Source organism: Chaetura pelagica, unplaced genomic scaffold, assembly GCF_000747805.2.
Source record: "Chaetura pelagica isolate M959 unplaced genomic scaffold, ChaPel_1.0 scaffold7, whole genome shotgun sequence".
NCBI classification, from domain to species: Eukaryota; Metazoa; Chordata; class Aves; order Apodiformes; family Apodidae; genus Chaetura; species Chaetura pelagica.
The window spans coordinates 1,087,444-1,103,126 of NW_009953920.1; the positions used below are offsets into that span (position 1 = coordinate 1,087,444).

General features: G+C 36.7%; 1 protein-coding gene across 1 annotated transcript in view; it reads left to right on the plus strand.

Annotated features, from left to right (window-relative positions):
* Nucleotides 1-15,683, plus strand: part of SUGCT (succinyl-CoA:glutarate-CoA transferase) — a 318,738-nt gene that overhangs the window by 250,159 nt on the left and 52,896 nt on the right. The gene's annotated exons all lie outside the window — the stretch shown is intronic.

The following is a 15,683-nucleotide window of genomic DNA, read 5'->3' on the forward strand; positions in this document are numbered from 1 at the left end:
AAAAGAAAAGAAAAATACAGTTCTAAAGACGTCTCAGTATAGTACATTGCACAGTAATATGAGGTTGATGATTGTGTGGGGCGTGTTTTACTATATAAACATCTCATTTCAAAAGATATCAATAACATTTTTCTGGATCATAATCCATCAAAACCAATACTGTTTTGTAAATCTGAAAAGTAAAACTGTATCATTTCTGCTGGTGTGCCAAGAAGAAAGAGTGGGGTTTTTTGCCTTTAGATTTTTTCCTCTTAGAAAATTGCGATGAGAACAAGAACTGGACTAAGATGAGATTCTTGAGGGGTTTCTCTGTTTTCTCTATTTGCAGTCTCAAATGATTCTGTGATTACATGAATTTTCTAAGATGAAATAGCAGGGTTTAAAGCACTAAAATGTTTTCAAGCATGTTAGTTTAATTGGAACTCGAAAGACTAATTGTTTCTGAACTTAGTACCGGGTTCAAACTCTGACAGCTTTTGCAAACAGAAAAGTATGAATACTTCAGGAAAAAGATTCTGGCAGCTAGCTTCAGTGACAGAAGCACATTAGTCTAACATCACCAGCCTAGCAGTAGAAAGAAAAACATTCTATGTGCCTGAAGGATATCTTTAGCCTGTCACTTAGAACTTGTACCTAAATAGATGAATTGTAATGAATGAAATGTATTTTCTATTCTAGTTTTCCAAGAGATATCTATGAGTGTTCATCTGGGTTTCATCATTAACAGGATAAAATGTAAAACCTGACTGAAGAGCAGTAGCCCAGCATGTTTTGTGTTTTGCTCCAACTCCTGTTTACGTCAGTGGAAGCAGGATCTGTTGTCTTCTTAGCTAATCAACATACAGCCTCAGGTTATATTACACAGGTCCTTTTCCAGGTTCCCAGTTACATACTTCTTTTTGCAAAGTTATTCTTTAATTACAGTGAACCTTTAAGCATGCATTTACTTCAGCATTTCAGAACTTTTGAAGCCAATCTCTGTTCACCATACTTTGGTTCACGTTGTGGAGCTACCTCAGAGAGAGCAGATTGGATTTCTTACTCATTTGCTTTTCTCCCATAATAAAACACAATCAAAATTAGGCACCTACAATTTAGTAATCAAAGACAAGGTGAATATGAGCTAAATATCTTGCAGCTACATTTGGGTATCAGTTACATATGTGGAACTTTGAAAACTATTTTTATGGGGGTACTGTGTTTGTTAAATTTGAAAATGGTTCCAGCTTAACATGGTTTACCTTCATGAAGTTAAGCAAAGACTTCATTGCCTAATTGCAACAATAATAACAAAGAAGCAAGCATCAGCCTTATGACAGCTCTGCTGCTTTTGATGATGTCTTCTTGAGAGATGTGTTTATGCAAGGCAACTAGGTAAGCTATCTCCATGAAACCTACTTGAAAAACCTCCAGATTTTTTCTGGAGATGGAGTATCTCTTTTCTCTTCAAGTATGTGTTGATGGATTAAGGGAGAATGTAGGCAGGCCTTAACTGTCAACTGCCTGTAAGCAAAAAGGCTTGACTAATGATGGAGCATTTGTCAGTGCTGAAGGGGAAAAGTGGGTTATACACACGTCTGAGCTGTCCTTTTTTTACCTTATACACTTACCACTTTTACCACTTACTCAGGTCATATTTTCTCTATGCATTACTGCTTTTTCCTTTTCCACAGTGTATTGACTCTAAGCCTTTGAATATTTTGTTGTTGGATGAAAAAAGGAAAGAACTGATAAGCAACATCTGTGTTAGTGAATATACAGAGGAGCAGTGACAGTGAATTTCAGCAATACTGAGGATTTTATTATATAGTGCAGATTGGTTTTGGCAGCCAGTCTCACCTCTGCTGCTGTAAATCAGAAGGCAGATTATGTGTGTCCACTGATCTGAAATTAGCCCAACACCATGTCCCTTCTGCATCTTTCAGTGTCCCGCGTGCTTTTTATTCTTCTAAAAAATTGTGGAAGTATTATTTCCCACATTTTACAGATAAGGAACTCATGTACACAGTTCTGAATACATTTCAGCTAAAACTAAGCATTTAAGCAAGATTTTTGAGCTAGTTACTTTTTTATTCTAAGATTATTCCATGGTTAATGGGATAATATCATAATCATAGTAATGATAATCATAGTCAAATATCAGAGCCATAAGCACCCTCTGGAAAGGCCTTTCTCTCTGTTGTCCATAATGAAGGCAATTTGATTGTGATCTTGAGATCCTCAGTCAAGTGTCTAATGGTAGTTGAGGTGAATGTGGGTCATAAGGTTAATCTTCAAAATCATCCCATACATGCATGGCAGAGCAAGAAATCCCACAATACTGTGTTCATTTTTCAATGAGAAATCCTTTCTTTTATTGTCTTCACTTACTCACCAGCTCAGAGTCCATTGCAGTCCATATCAGTTATAACTGTAAAATAATTTTATGTGGCAACTGTGTTTTGATCATTTCTGGATTCCTGTTATTGGAGCAAGGGCTGAGTGCAGTGAACAGTAACTGTCTTTCAAAATGCAGATTTTGGTCAAATACTGGTGGCTGTAGGATCTTCAGGAGACTAAGTAATACCTGAACACATATAGGGAACTTTTGAGCTCTTCCAAAAGCATATTTCTATATAAGATTCAAGTAAAGGATGGACAGATGTGGGAATTTTATTTTTTTTTTCCTATTTATCTTAACTAAAAAGGGGTATTAGATGAGTGAGAAAATGTTTGCAGGTACACAGATTCAGTTCTGCAGAAAAAAAAGGCTAACTGAAGCCCATTTATATCTATTTATGTATAAATTAAACTAGAACTTTTTGTGGGAATGGATTTCTCGTAGGTCTCTGATATGATCTGATCCTCAAGGGAAATACTATGATAGTGGGCTTTTAATAGTCACAGAACCTAGATTCTAGAGATGCATCAACATCACTGAAAAATCCATCTGTCTTCTTAAAAGCCAGTGTTGTTCTACAGAGTGTATTTTCTAATATTTTTACTTAATTTAGTGTTAACATTTCTGTCCACCTAAAATCATAGGTGGATCTTAGTAGCCGGAAATTAAAATGGTGCCAAATTCCACGATGTGAATGAATCCAGAGAAGGGCACCAAAGCTGATAAAGGGTCAATGGCAGGCATGTCCTCTGAGGAGCAGCTGAGGACACTGACTTTTTCTGGTTGGAGAGAAGGAGGCTGAGGGGTAACCTCACAGCTCTCTACAGCTTCCTGAGGAGGGCAAGTGGAGAGCGAGGCATTGGTTTCTTCTCCCCAGGGACCAGGGCCTGTCTGCCCCAGGGGAAATTTCCTTCCTGACCCCAGCAGAGCTGGCAATGGGCTGTTCCCTGAGTGTGTGAGCAAGACCTGCCTCCTCATCACACAGACCAGTCATGCCTCCCAGGAGATGCCCAAGCCCTGCTCTCCCTCAACCTGCAGCCCTCTCAGGGGCTTCTGAATGAGCCTTTGGCTTGATCGACCTTGGGGGTAAGAATCTTTCTTACCCCTGGCAGGGCACCAGTGGGTGCTCCAAAGCAATGCTGGCAACATCTCTGTGTCCCATGTATTAAACCTGTTGCCCCTGGCTTCACAGGACAGTGAGCTCAGCGTCCTCAAATTCCAGTGGCTCCTCAAGGACTTGGATGGAGCCTCAAGGCTCCTCTTGGATGTCTTCTGGCTGCCCCTGGGTGAGCTCTGGCAGTGGAACACAGGAGAATGTCCCCTTATATACTGTCCTGGGTCATTATGCATTGTCAAATATGACCCAAATAGTGCAAAACTGGAAGTCACAATAGTAAAGAAAAGCTTCTAAAAATTACTTAGATTCTCCTAGGTTTTTGACTAAAAGCCCTCATCAGTTCTTATTTTATCTCAACATTCATGTGCCTCTGCTATGGAATAAAAGGCCTTTTACCACTTGCCTTTTGAATATTTCTTTCAGTCTTTGCATTTTGCTCACCTCAGTTAAGCAAACTACTGGGGAAAAAAAAATGTTCAGGCAAGTTAAAAACCCAAACTAAAAGGTATATGGAACAATTAACACAAAGAAACTCTAGTATTATGCACTATGCTGCCTGTATGGTATGGATATATATTAATGAGATACAAGGAAATAATGCTTTCTCTTTAAAAAGTATCACATGAGGTGCACTTAAAATATATAACTTCATTATTTTATACAATATTGTTTTCAAAATAGCTTAACATATCAAATATTACAGTACTCTCCCTTTCGGTGTAAAACACCAAACATTTTTTAATGTTAGAATTTCCCAACTGATGTCTGGAACAGCAGGTGATAAATCCAATGAATGGAAATAACTTCAGAATAGAGTCACATGATGATAGTAATGGGGCAATTCCATTCACCAGCCCATTGTATTTGATGGTACTGCTTGATTGTACAGCATTCCTTAACAGCTTTATTTTGTCCAGTTGGTATAGCAGATACTTGTTTTGATACTCAGGTAGGATTATATCCACAAACTTCTGGCTTGCATGGAATATTAAGGAGGTGAAGAGTTTTATTGTCCAAACTAGTTCTGGAAGAAGAGTCCTTTTGCAGGACTGGAGTTTCTTAGAAAGATTGCCCATTTTTAGAAAATACATACTGGATAATGAGCCAGTGGCATTTTAATCGAAGGCCCCAATCAATAAATTTGATGCATTTAGGTTATACTTTGATTTAACCGAGGTTGGATCTAGTGTCACAAAACAACTGCAAGACTAAATCAATTATTTTAAAATATTTCTTTTTCCATTTTATTTATTAGACGTCAGCTCTCTACATTTTGTACAGTTTGATTCCCCTTCATTCTAATTGTCTGCTTAATAGTACTAGTTAGAATGAAAGGTCTTATAGAAGGATAATATTCAGAATACTGCTTATGGCTTGACATGAGATATTGCTTCTGGCAAATGTTAATTGCTGTGCAACCTGCTTCAAATAAACTCAGATACAGTGAAGTTTTGCAAATTGATGGTATTTTTAAGGCCCTGAAATGCTTCAGTATGTACACATGCACATACTATGTTTCCAGTTACATTGAACATCTGCTTAGATTTAAATGTCTGGGAAAAATAGTTTTCTGTCATGAGAGATTACTGTCAATTCTGCTTTTAATGCTATCAAATCCTAGTATTAACTTCTGTAACATAACATATCAGGTAGGTACTGCTATTGAGGTAGAAGAAACCTTCAACACAAAGTTGAGGAGTTTAAATTGGGTGTAACTTCCAAAATAGGTCAGAACGTTTGAAGATGTGAATTTCCTTGGGTGAAGTATTTCATGCCTTTGTTCATGCAAACTGGTGTAAGATTTTAAGCAGAAAAATCAGTCCTTGTTTATTTCATTTTATCTTTCTTTTCTTTCTTTTTCTTTCTTCTTTTTTTTTTTTTTTTTTTCTTTTGTTCCCTCCCCTTGGTCCCTCGTCCCTTCTATAGCCACTTGTTTCAGCCACTGTGTTTTCTGATCAATTAATCTGCCAAATGTGTGAAACTTTTTCTGGAGAGCGTGTGAGAGATTCTGTCTCTGTATGGACACTGTAAACTCTGAAAGTTTCTGGTAATGATTGTACTGGGAACAGACATGAAGAAAGGATGGCGCTGAGGCTTAGCCCTGGTACCCACTTTCTGAGGTGTCCTCATTTGGCAAAAGAAAGTTCAGGCTTGTTATATGGCAGGTCTGACCACAAACAGGAAAGTCATGTGGAAGATCTGTGCAGAAATGCAAATTTAATGCTTTATCAGGTTCTCTGTGTTTTTAGGAGCACATCTAGAACTTTCTAATTTTCTAACATTTCTGTGGCTTAAGGAAATTAACAATGCTTGCCTAAAATTTGTTTTAATTAAGTAGCTGATGTGTATTTTCCAGCTGAATGAGATTTAATTACAGGAACATAAATAACATTTGTAGCATAATACCCAATGACATTACTGCAGGCTATTGTTAGGTCTGTACATCAGCACTCAAAACTGCACTATTTCTATTTTGTTTTATAAATTCAGGTCCTGTATGTTCATTCTTAAGGTTGGTAGCATAGGATTATTAAGTTCTAAGCAAGAGAAGACTGTGAAGTTCATAGGAAGTACTGTTTTTTGGTCACAGTTATATATATATAGTAGTTGAACACTAATTGCTTTTTACATCAAATTCTCACAGAGCATCTAAAGCACAGTAAACGTAGCGAAATGTAGTATTTTCAAAACTGTGCTGTTTGGTTTTGTTTTCTTTTAGTGAGTATGGTTTCTGAAAGAAATCACCTCTTTTTTGTGTGCACTCATAGCTCTGGAATACCTGCCTGGCCGTAGTTTCTTTCTGCCTTACTGCAACTTAAGAGAGGAAATTTATGGTTGGGTAATAAAACTCATGAAATTCAATGTTAACAATGGAAAGGTGGATAAAAACAGTTAAGTACTGAACTGCTAGAAAGGAAGATACTGATATGGAATGGGAAGTTATTTTCCACCTAGGTGTGCTTCTCCATACACGTCTTGCAAATAGCACTCTTGAATCCAATCTCCTTTATATACACTTGGTTAGGGGTTCTCCATCTTAAATGCTTGTGTTACAAAGGCCAGTGTTAATAGGGCAGAGTATAAATGAAGAAAGATCTTCATGTGCCTGAGTTTCTGTTGATGAAAGTTAGTTTGACTGCCCACAACATAAAGCACTGAAGAAGGAAAACTAAAATGGAAATTCTACAGTGCTTTCCAGTGTAGTCTGCCTGTGCAGCTCCAGAGCACTCTTTTGACTTAGCTCAAAATGCTGTAGTTCAAACCACAGGGACAGTTCCTTTTCTAAAGGGCTACAAAGGTCATTGCAAGCATATGCAAGGACAAACCGCTTGTGAGGAGAGGTGTAGTGAATCTCTGCCTGCAGTAGGCTGAGTGTCTGCAGGGAGATGGTCCCATCCAGATGTACTTTACAACACTAAGCAGGTGCCAATGTTAAGTGGCATTCCTCTGTGGATGAGCAAGTTTTGCAGTCCTGGGAAGGGGTAAGTACTCCGAGCTGACAGACTAGCTCTAACAAAACAATGAATGATGTAGAAACAAACCACAACACTTACATAGCAGGTGAAAGATGGATGGAGTACTTAAAAGTAGGCTCTTGGGAGCTCAGTGTGGCGTGCAAGATTGGAAAACCTATACTGATTATGTACTTTGTACTGGGAGAAACAGGTGAGGTCCCCAAGGACTGTCAGAAACCGAGTGATATATTAGCCTGATGGTACTCTGCTGCTGTTAGTGGTTCCTTTGCTTACTGTTATCCTGGCAGTAAGTTTGTGAATATTTAAGGCTTTCTGACTATTGAGATTTCTTTTCCTTCTATAAATGTATTCTTGCCATAACATGCATGCCTGTCTGAGAAAATGTGATTTCTATAACAGAACTATTAGAAGTGTTCTTACTGTTCAGTATGAAAGATTGAACATTTTGAAATAACTGTTCTCCTACATGTTGGACAAGCCACCTCAGTACATTTTTCAACCCAGAGTTGCAACTGCAGAGGTACTGCTGAAAAATAGCAGTTGTACAAAGGTCCACAGAAACCGTCAAATTTTCTCTTTATCATTGCTATGTAGGCAAGTTTGCATATGATCCCTGAATAGAATATGAAATACCTATAGCATTGTTATGAGAACTCTGGCCAGGGAAAGGTTCTCAGTATTTCCTCCCCACCAGTCTCCCACTTTATGGTGCACAGTGCTTGAAAGCACAGCAGTCCTAGCCTCTTACCACTGTAGGAATACGTGCACATTCATTTGCATTCACAAGCCAGTTGCTGCAGAGGAAAACAGCTGGAAACTTATTTTGGTTTTGTTTCATGTGAGAGATAAGTCACAATGAAATAAAGTAAAATGAAAACCTTTCACACAACAGTCTTGGCACCAAAATAATATGACCCGTGTACAGTCCAGGACATATTAACTTGCATTTTTAAAAATAATGTGTGATTAGGTTTGTCCAGTTTGATAAACTGCAGTCATAATATTTAAATGTTGAATATAGCATTTGTAATAAACCAAAGGAGGAAAAATACTATCAAAACCCAGTGATTTGCAGCACCATTGCTAGCAGTAAAATACTGGCACTTCTAACTGAAAGAAGCAAAATGAGTCAGTATTTCAGCCTGTTGTAGTAATAAAATCAATCTGTTTCTATCATGCCTTCCAGGTGATCGGTGCAGCATTATCGATGTTATACATGAAAGGAATGCCACAGCTGGACACAGGCTCTTTGATTCCAGAGCCAGTGCTTTGAATGCAGCCACATCCCATCCTGCTATCAGGATGAGCCAGGTCTCATAGCCAAATAGCAGTACAGCCAACCATCTTTACTTAAATATTTCTCTGAATTTAGGATTTACACATTCAAACCCACCAAAAATGTGCTTTTGCAATCACATTTCAGTTCCAAATAAAAAAAAAATAATAAATGAAAAGTATATGTATTTTTTAACCAACAAAGACAGATTCTCTCCTCTGTTGTGTTTCCAGACTGATGTGGCAAGAGGTTGTCACGGAGCTATACTCAGGCACCTGAGGGCAGGGGCCTGATTTTTGAGCACCCAGAAAGCCCCCTGATGTGAGGGTCATGTCTGCATCTTTAAAAATCAGAGAATTAATGCAGTTACTTTCAGTCTTGCATCTTTGCATTTTTGTATATTTTGGCCTGAGCTATAAATCATTGTTCTCATAATCTCCTTGGTATTAATTGTAAATGTTAATTAAACCATTTGCTGTTAAACCTCCCTGACATATTGGCTTCTTCAGAAGAGTTAAAAACCTGGTTCCTTACTGGAATATGGACTGCTGTTAGAATATGAATACCTTCTTTTACTCTCATTATTTTCTAATACATCTGATGAGAACATTTGAGATTTATATAAACGTATTTAGCAGCTGTCTCATACTTACTTAGACTGTGAGGTATAAATTTAATTTAATACTTTTTCTCCAGACTAAGTATGTGTTTGATGATTAGACAATGGCAAATGTGTTTCTACTCTGTCACAAATGGTTCTTGTTGTTATTTTTTTTATTATTATTTAAAGTTTCTTTCTTTCGTGCATCACACTGTGGCTTATTTAGCAGTAAGGGCTTTTCTGTTTTTATTTCATAGCAGTAGGTGCTAAGGGAAGTAAACATTAATATGGGAATTACTCTGAGTGTCAGGGTATTCTTTTGCTTCAATTATTGAATTTGAAAGCAGATTTAGGAAATAAAATTGCTAGAAATGTTAATTGCCTGGTTTACATTGGTCACAAAAGCAATTTGCTGAGTAGATTCTCAGGGACGAAGGGAGTCAGGTCTGAATTTGAAGAACAGACTTTCCCAGGATGTCTGAGAGGAGCTCACTGTGGTGGATATATTCTGTGCCAATATTATGAGCTACTAAAAGAATCCTGGAAACTTATCCAGGAAACCTGGTGAAGCGTTATCATCTTTATGCTCACTTCTGAACTACTTTTAGTCTACTATGCAGATTTTATAATTTCAGCTTTTTAGTATTTCATTTAATGGATGACAAGTAGTAGGATTTCTGTTGGGATATTTACACAGAGCTTTAGAGTAGGAAGAACCTCTGCGGAAGGGATTGCCTAGAACCATAGTAAAAATAGATTGCTGATGTAGGAAATTAATGAGTGTGGTTACTCATACAGGAGTTGAGGAAAAGCTGACAAATGAGGGCCCACACTATTTAAAGACATCTGCTGATGATGTCAGTCATACAAAAGGTGTAAAGGGACAAGAATGAAAAGTACAGCAAAACTGAAGGAGGGACAGCTGAGAAATTCTGGAAAGCTAATACAGTGTCAAGTTTAAGAGTTAAATAAAGAATGACGTGGCCAACTCCCTGCTTCCCAAATGCATACAAAACCTATGCATGTCTGTATACCAACATGAGATGTGTAAGAGAAAAAAAGAGGTGACATGAAATTCTTGGCAAGGAAAGAGGGTCTTGACATAGTAGCCATTACAGAAGAATGTTGGAATGACAAAAATCAATAGAAGAGTGTAATACCTGGCTATAAACTGCACAGGAAGGACAGATTAGGTCATAGAGCTGGGGGAGCAGTATTAGGGCTGAACTGTTGAGTCTTCTGATCAGGAAACGGATATTGAGTCTAAAATGTCGAAGGAGATCAAAGAATCAACTAGGCCTAATGAAGCAGTAATAATGGGTGACTTCAACTACCTTCAGCTGATCAAATGTCGCAGTGGGACAGAGCATAAGGGAAGCAGTTTCTCCTCATTCTATGTGATCACCTTTTTGGAACATTTAGTTCTAGAGCATGCAATATCTGACTTATGTGATGTACAGGAAGGCAGGTAAGAAACTTATATAAGTCCTATATCACATCAGGCTTTTTTGGGTTAAAATCATGGTTACTGTTAAACTTATATTCAATATTGAAGAGCCATTAGCTAGTTTATAGAACCATTATTAGACTGGAGAATGTAAAAACTCTTTAGGTAAAAGATACTGAATAAAAAGAAAGGAAATTAAATCCTAAGAATCAATATAGAATCCAGTCAAGGTGTCAGGTAGTAGAACAAGAGAGAGAGGCAGCAGCCAAGTAGAAAAGCAACAAGTATTTGAATATGGTTACGTGGATCAGGATTTTTTTTCAACCAAAGACGCATGCTTCAGGCATCCCTATGGATGTCAATAAAAAGTAATTTTGTCTACAGTATGTGTATGAGAAGTCATGAATCTGTGACATAAGAAGGACTTTGTCAAAGCCATCACCACACGCCCACAAGGAAAAGAAAAAGTTTACCAGAGCCAGCAATCTATACTACATGGGTCCAGCAGGGAAGCAGAAAGGGAGAATAAGGACATTGCAGTGAACCATGGTTTTCTTTTCGTGTGTTCATTTGGTATCACAGATGTGGTGCTGGGGACATAGGGACTGTAACGTAGGCACAGCATTTAGTGTGTCAGAATATGGGACTGAAAGTAAAGAGGTAAATTAAGAAGCAACCAGAAACAAAACAAATCAGATTTCACTCATTAAAAAATGTGTAAGGAACATTACTTTTGTTTAAATTGTGTACTGATGCAGCATGAAATGGTGAAATACTTCAAATATGAGAGGTAGATGCAGATGATAGATGTGAAGATAGATGTGATTCATTAATACCATACTTATATGTCTCATACAGTAGAGGCATGATATTATCTTCTCCAGGGGAGCCCTGCAGGTTAGAAGCTGTTTTTGGAAAGAAGAACAATAAATTTCTTAGTGATGAAAGACAGCTGTCACTGAAAAACAAGGGGGAGGGGGAACATGCTGATATACAGAACATTCTGCCATGTAACATCATTCTAGAAATGCAAGATGAAGCAGAACTAGGCATCAGATAGGGATACATTTAATATCCTTTTCAAATTTTGAGTGAGTTAACATCTTTTTATTTGGAAAGTGGTGCTTCTAGGATGTGGGGTGTGATTCCAGTATGGCATTGTGTTCACAGCATGTGCTGTTACTTCTTTAGGGGGTGATTATGGCCATAGTTATATGTTCAGCATGGACAGGAAAAACAGTATTATTATTTTCTTGTGGTTTGGAGGCACTAGTAGTAATTACATTTACCAACAGCCAGCTATCTTGTGGCTACAAAAATATGGACAAAATGGTTACATCATTTCCTTTGTGGCCCTGCAAATCCTTTTCACTGTACTCTAGATGAAACTGTGAGAGAGTGCTATATGGACTATGGCGTATTTAGAACGTGTGGCTCTACAGTAAATAGATTTTTTTAAACTTGGAGGTGGGAGGGGGGTTGGAGCTGACAGCTTTTGGTATGGTTTTCATTCCAACATCTCCTTCGATTGGGATTTGGAAGCTGATTGTATTTTAGGTAGTAGCTAGAATGGATTTGAAACCTTGAAACCCTGCTGGCAGTTCAAAGCAAAACTGCATTGCCATGGGTGATCGGTTATGTGCGTGATCAGTTACATTAAAGTTGAAATGAACTAATGTGATACTAAATGAACCTTAGGACTGCAGAATTTCCTAGATGTTTACTAGGTGGCCAAACACCCCATTATCACTGTGAAAAAAAAGACAGAAACAGTATTTTTTATTCTTCTACCTGCCATTTGTGCTGCTGCATCAATAATACAAAAAGTATTTTACTGCTTTAGCATGTAAGAGAGCCATTAATTTATGAGCAATTCAAGGAAGATTAATAATCTTAATAATGACAGTAATGATTAATTTCTGTTTCACCACTTTTGTTACTTTGCTATATAGTTGGTTTTTTTTAACAAAAGGACCCTTTTTTATGTATATTTTTAATGTATTTGTTGATTAAGAGACTTCTTATCAAGCGTCAGATATTCTTACATGTTGTGGAGTGTCCAAGAAAAAACAGATTTCTTTAAATAATCCTGAAGTCATATACAGTGATAGTTTTTCTAGCTGTTTTTTAGACAGATACATAGGTCTGCACACATAAGTCCTCAAGAAAGTCACCACACCTGTTAACAGCCTGTACATCTTACTATCTTAAGGAACAGTACACTCCTAGAAAAACTGGAGTTTCACCTTTTTCCTTGAAGGATCTGTAAAAGTTGAAAAAGTGCCTTATAGCACTGTAGGTACCAAATAATCTAGTAAAGAACAAATCTGGAGTCCCAAGCAGTCGAAGAATCTATTGGAATGTAGAATTTTAACCGTGCAAGTCTTTTACATGAAGACAAAATTTAATAATTGTTTCTGCAGCCACATTGTATTTTTATATCATAATTCTGCTTCTTTTGAAGTTCAGTTTACATAATTCTCTTCTTAGCTTTTAAATAAGACTCAAAACAGACTCAAATACTGATAAAAACGTACAGTATTGAACTGAACATGCCTGTAATATAGATATTAATGCAAAAAATTAGTGTCAGTTGAATACTTGTTCTGAACACGGTGAGAATAAAAAAAATAACTACAGTTAATACTCGATCCTCCTTGTGAAAGCAGATGGCTAAGGGAATTTAACTGCCTTTTTATAAAAATGCTAACTGCTTTTTAACTTGCAGCCATTAACATGTTAGGGGAAAGGGCAAAATTAATCATTGAAGTTATTGTATCTGAATTACTGTGAACTTCAGAGCAGCTGATGTAAGTATCCTCCATAGTTTTTCTCAAGACAGGCTAAGAGGAAATGATGAAACAACTGAGAATATATATGATGAAATACATTAAATTACCCCTGGTTTGCATTACACAAGTAAAACTTTATGATCTTTGCTCTAAATTATTTTTTGTGGACTTGCTTACATATAGTATTGGGAAAAGCATAAGAGAGTAATTTTTTAATGAAATACTTATATTCTCTGAGGTTGGAAGACATAATCTTATGAGTTGTTCTATTTGCTGTAGTTTGAATAAAGTAATATAATAACCTATTATTAGATAAGTAAACTTATAGTGAGTTCTGTAGTTTTTTACCTTCACCAAACAATATTTTCTGTTTGTAACAAAGGCAAATCTGACACTGTGTGCAAATACAATAAATAATTACTAAGTAGAATTTTGCAGCTAATGATAGAAAATTGCATATATTCTGCATTGTATGTGTAATATCTATATAGTTTTTCCATTTCAGTCTGCAAGAAAATACAATTTTTTAAAAAGAGATAGCAAAAGTTGATTCAGAAATCAGTATGACAGATGACAGGAATCAGACCAACCTCTCATCTATTGCCTTCAGTAGAATACAGACATTTTAAAAACTATTTCATGTTGTGTAATTTTTATTTTCTTGCAAATAGGAGAGACTTTTCCTATTTTATTAAGTGACAAGTGGAAAGATACAAACCTGTATGAATAGAAAAAAAAATAATCAAGTTTTCTTTACATTAACCAGCAGACAGACAAGAGAAGTTCCTACTTTAATCTACAAGGTATCTGTGTCTAATAAAATGAAGTAGCATTAAAAGGTCATTGCTGAAAGACACTGCTTCTGATTCCCTTACAATGATATCACTATAATAAGTGCAAAATGCCACTCAAACATCAGTTTGATTCACAAATCTCAGATGGTAACAGGCAGTATTTTAATAGAGTACTTTTAGCCTTTAAAGTAAGTCATGTGAAAAAAACACAACAGTTTAAAAATGGATCTACTGGTGGCTGTCATCTTTTACATGATCCTCTTGATTCATCAGTTCACTATACTGAGCTAAGGTGAATGCAAAGGGGATATAGAACTCTACCACACATGAAGGATTGTGACCATTTGAGCTGTACAAGACCATAAAGGAGTTGTGTTTATTACTTGGTGTTTATTCAAGTTGTGTTTATTACTTTGTCCTGAAGCTTTCCTTGTCTTTCATGACAATGGACATGAACATTGCATTCTCCTGAAAGCCAGGATGCAGTAATCTTAGATATTTCCTTCATAGTTTTTAGAACACGCATGAGGAGGGCACAGTGAAGGTGGTTTTTTCCATTTCTTTTGGGGAATCCTCATAGTGGAACACAAGAAACAGGAAATTACAAACTTCTTATAAACAATGTTGCTGATGTGGGAAAAAAAAATCAGTCTTAATAACTGTAGAAATTAAGACTAATAAGAGTAATGACAGTTGCATTGCTTTTGAGAAAATAATGTGTCTGAGAGGGAAAATCAATACCAAACTTATAATGAAAATTGAAAGGAAGCCTGACTGTGCCTCATGTAATTATTTTAAAAGTAAATAAAAGTTAAACTGGTGATCCTTAAAGATACTGCAGGATTTTCTTATTTCATTCTGTCAAAACAAGGGAGATGGAATTTGAGTGTAACAAAAATAAATATTTTAAAGGTAATACAAGTGTGCCTTGTCAGAATAAGAATTTAGAGACCCGGAACACATGAAGGCATTACTTTTGTGGAGCCCTGAGTAGCTGCTAGAGAATCCCTATGTTTTTCTTTAACCAATTGGTGCCACTCTTGCTTAGGCCTTTAATTTGCCATCTAAAGAAGTGTTAATGCACCTCAAGTGTGCTGTTGATTTCAAGTTCAAATAAGAATGTTTTCTTGCATTTAGGTCACAAATAATCAATTAAACGCATAAAGAAAGCCTGTGTACATAAGTTATAGACAAAGGAGGCCAAAGTTTCAGTACTGTTTAATTAAGGGCATAACTGGAAAGATTCTATATATAAGTTAAAACAAGCAACTATGTTTTCCAATTCTGTCATTTGGCAAAAAAATTCTGAATGTCTCATTTGAATGTCTACCAAAAGTGGTGTTCACCTCCTGAAAGAGAAATAGAACTAATGATTTGGTACAGTGCCAAATAAGGAGACCGGTGAACGGACATTCTTCCACCAGCATCTATTATCGGAAGTATCTGGATTTCTAAATGTCAGCTAAAGAGGCTCACCCCACAAGCTAAGAGAAAACTGACCTGACCTTTTGACTCCACCTGTTCAGGAATGAGAATTTCTTAAGTGTACTATTCTACACAGATAAAAGGTTCACATAATTTGACCTGGAAAGAATGGCTGAAGGAATTAGTTTTGTTTAGTCTACAAAAGGGCAGACTGAGGGAGGATGTGATTACAATCTTCCAGTACGTAAAAGAATGTTATAAAGATGCTACTGATTGTTGTTCTGTGTCCAGTTGGGGAAAAGACAAGAATAAGGATTTTAATACACCCATAAGGTGCCACTGGCCCTGAGGGTGACATGCACCCATGTGTTGTAA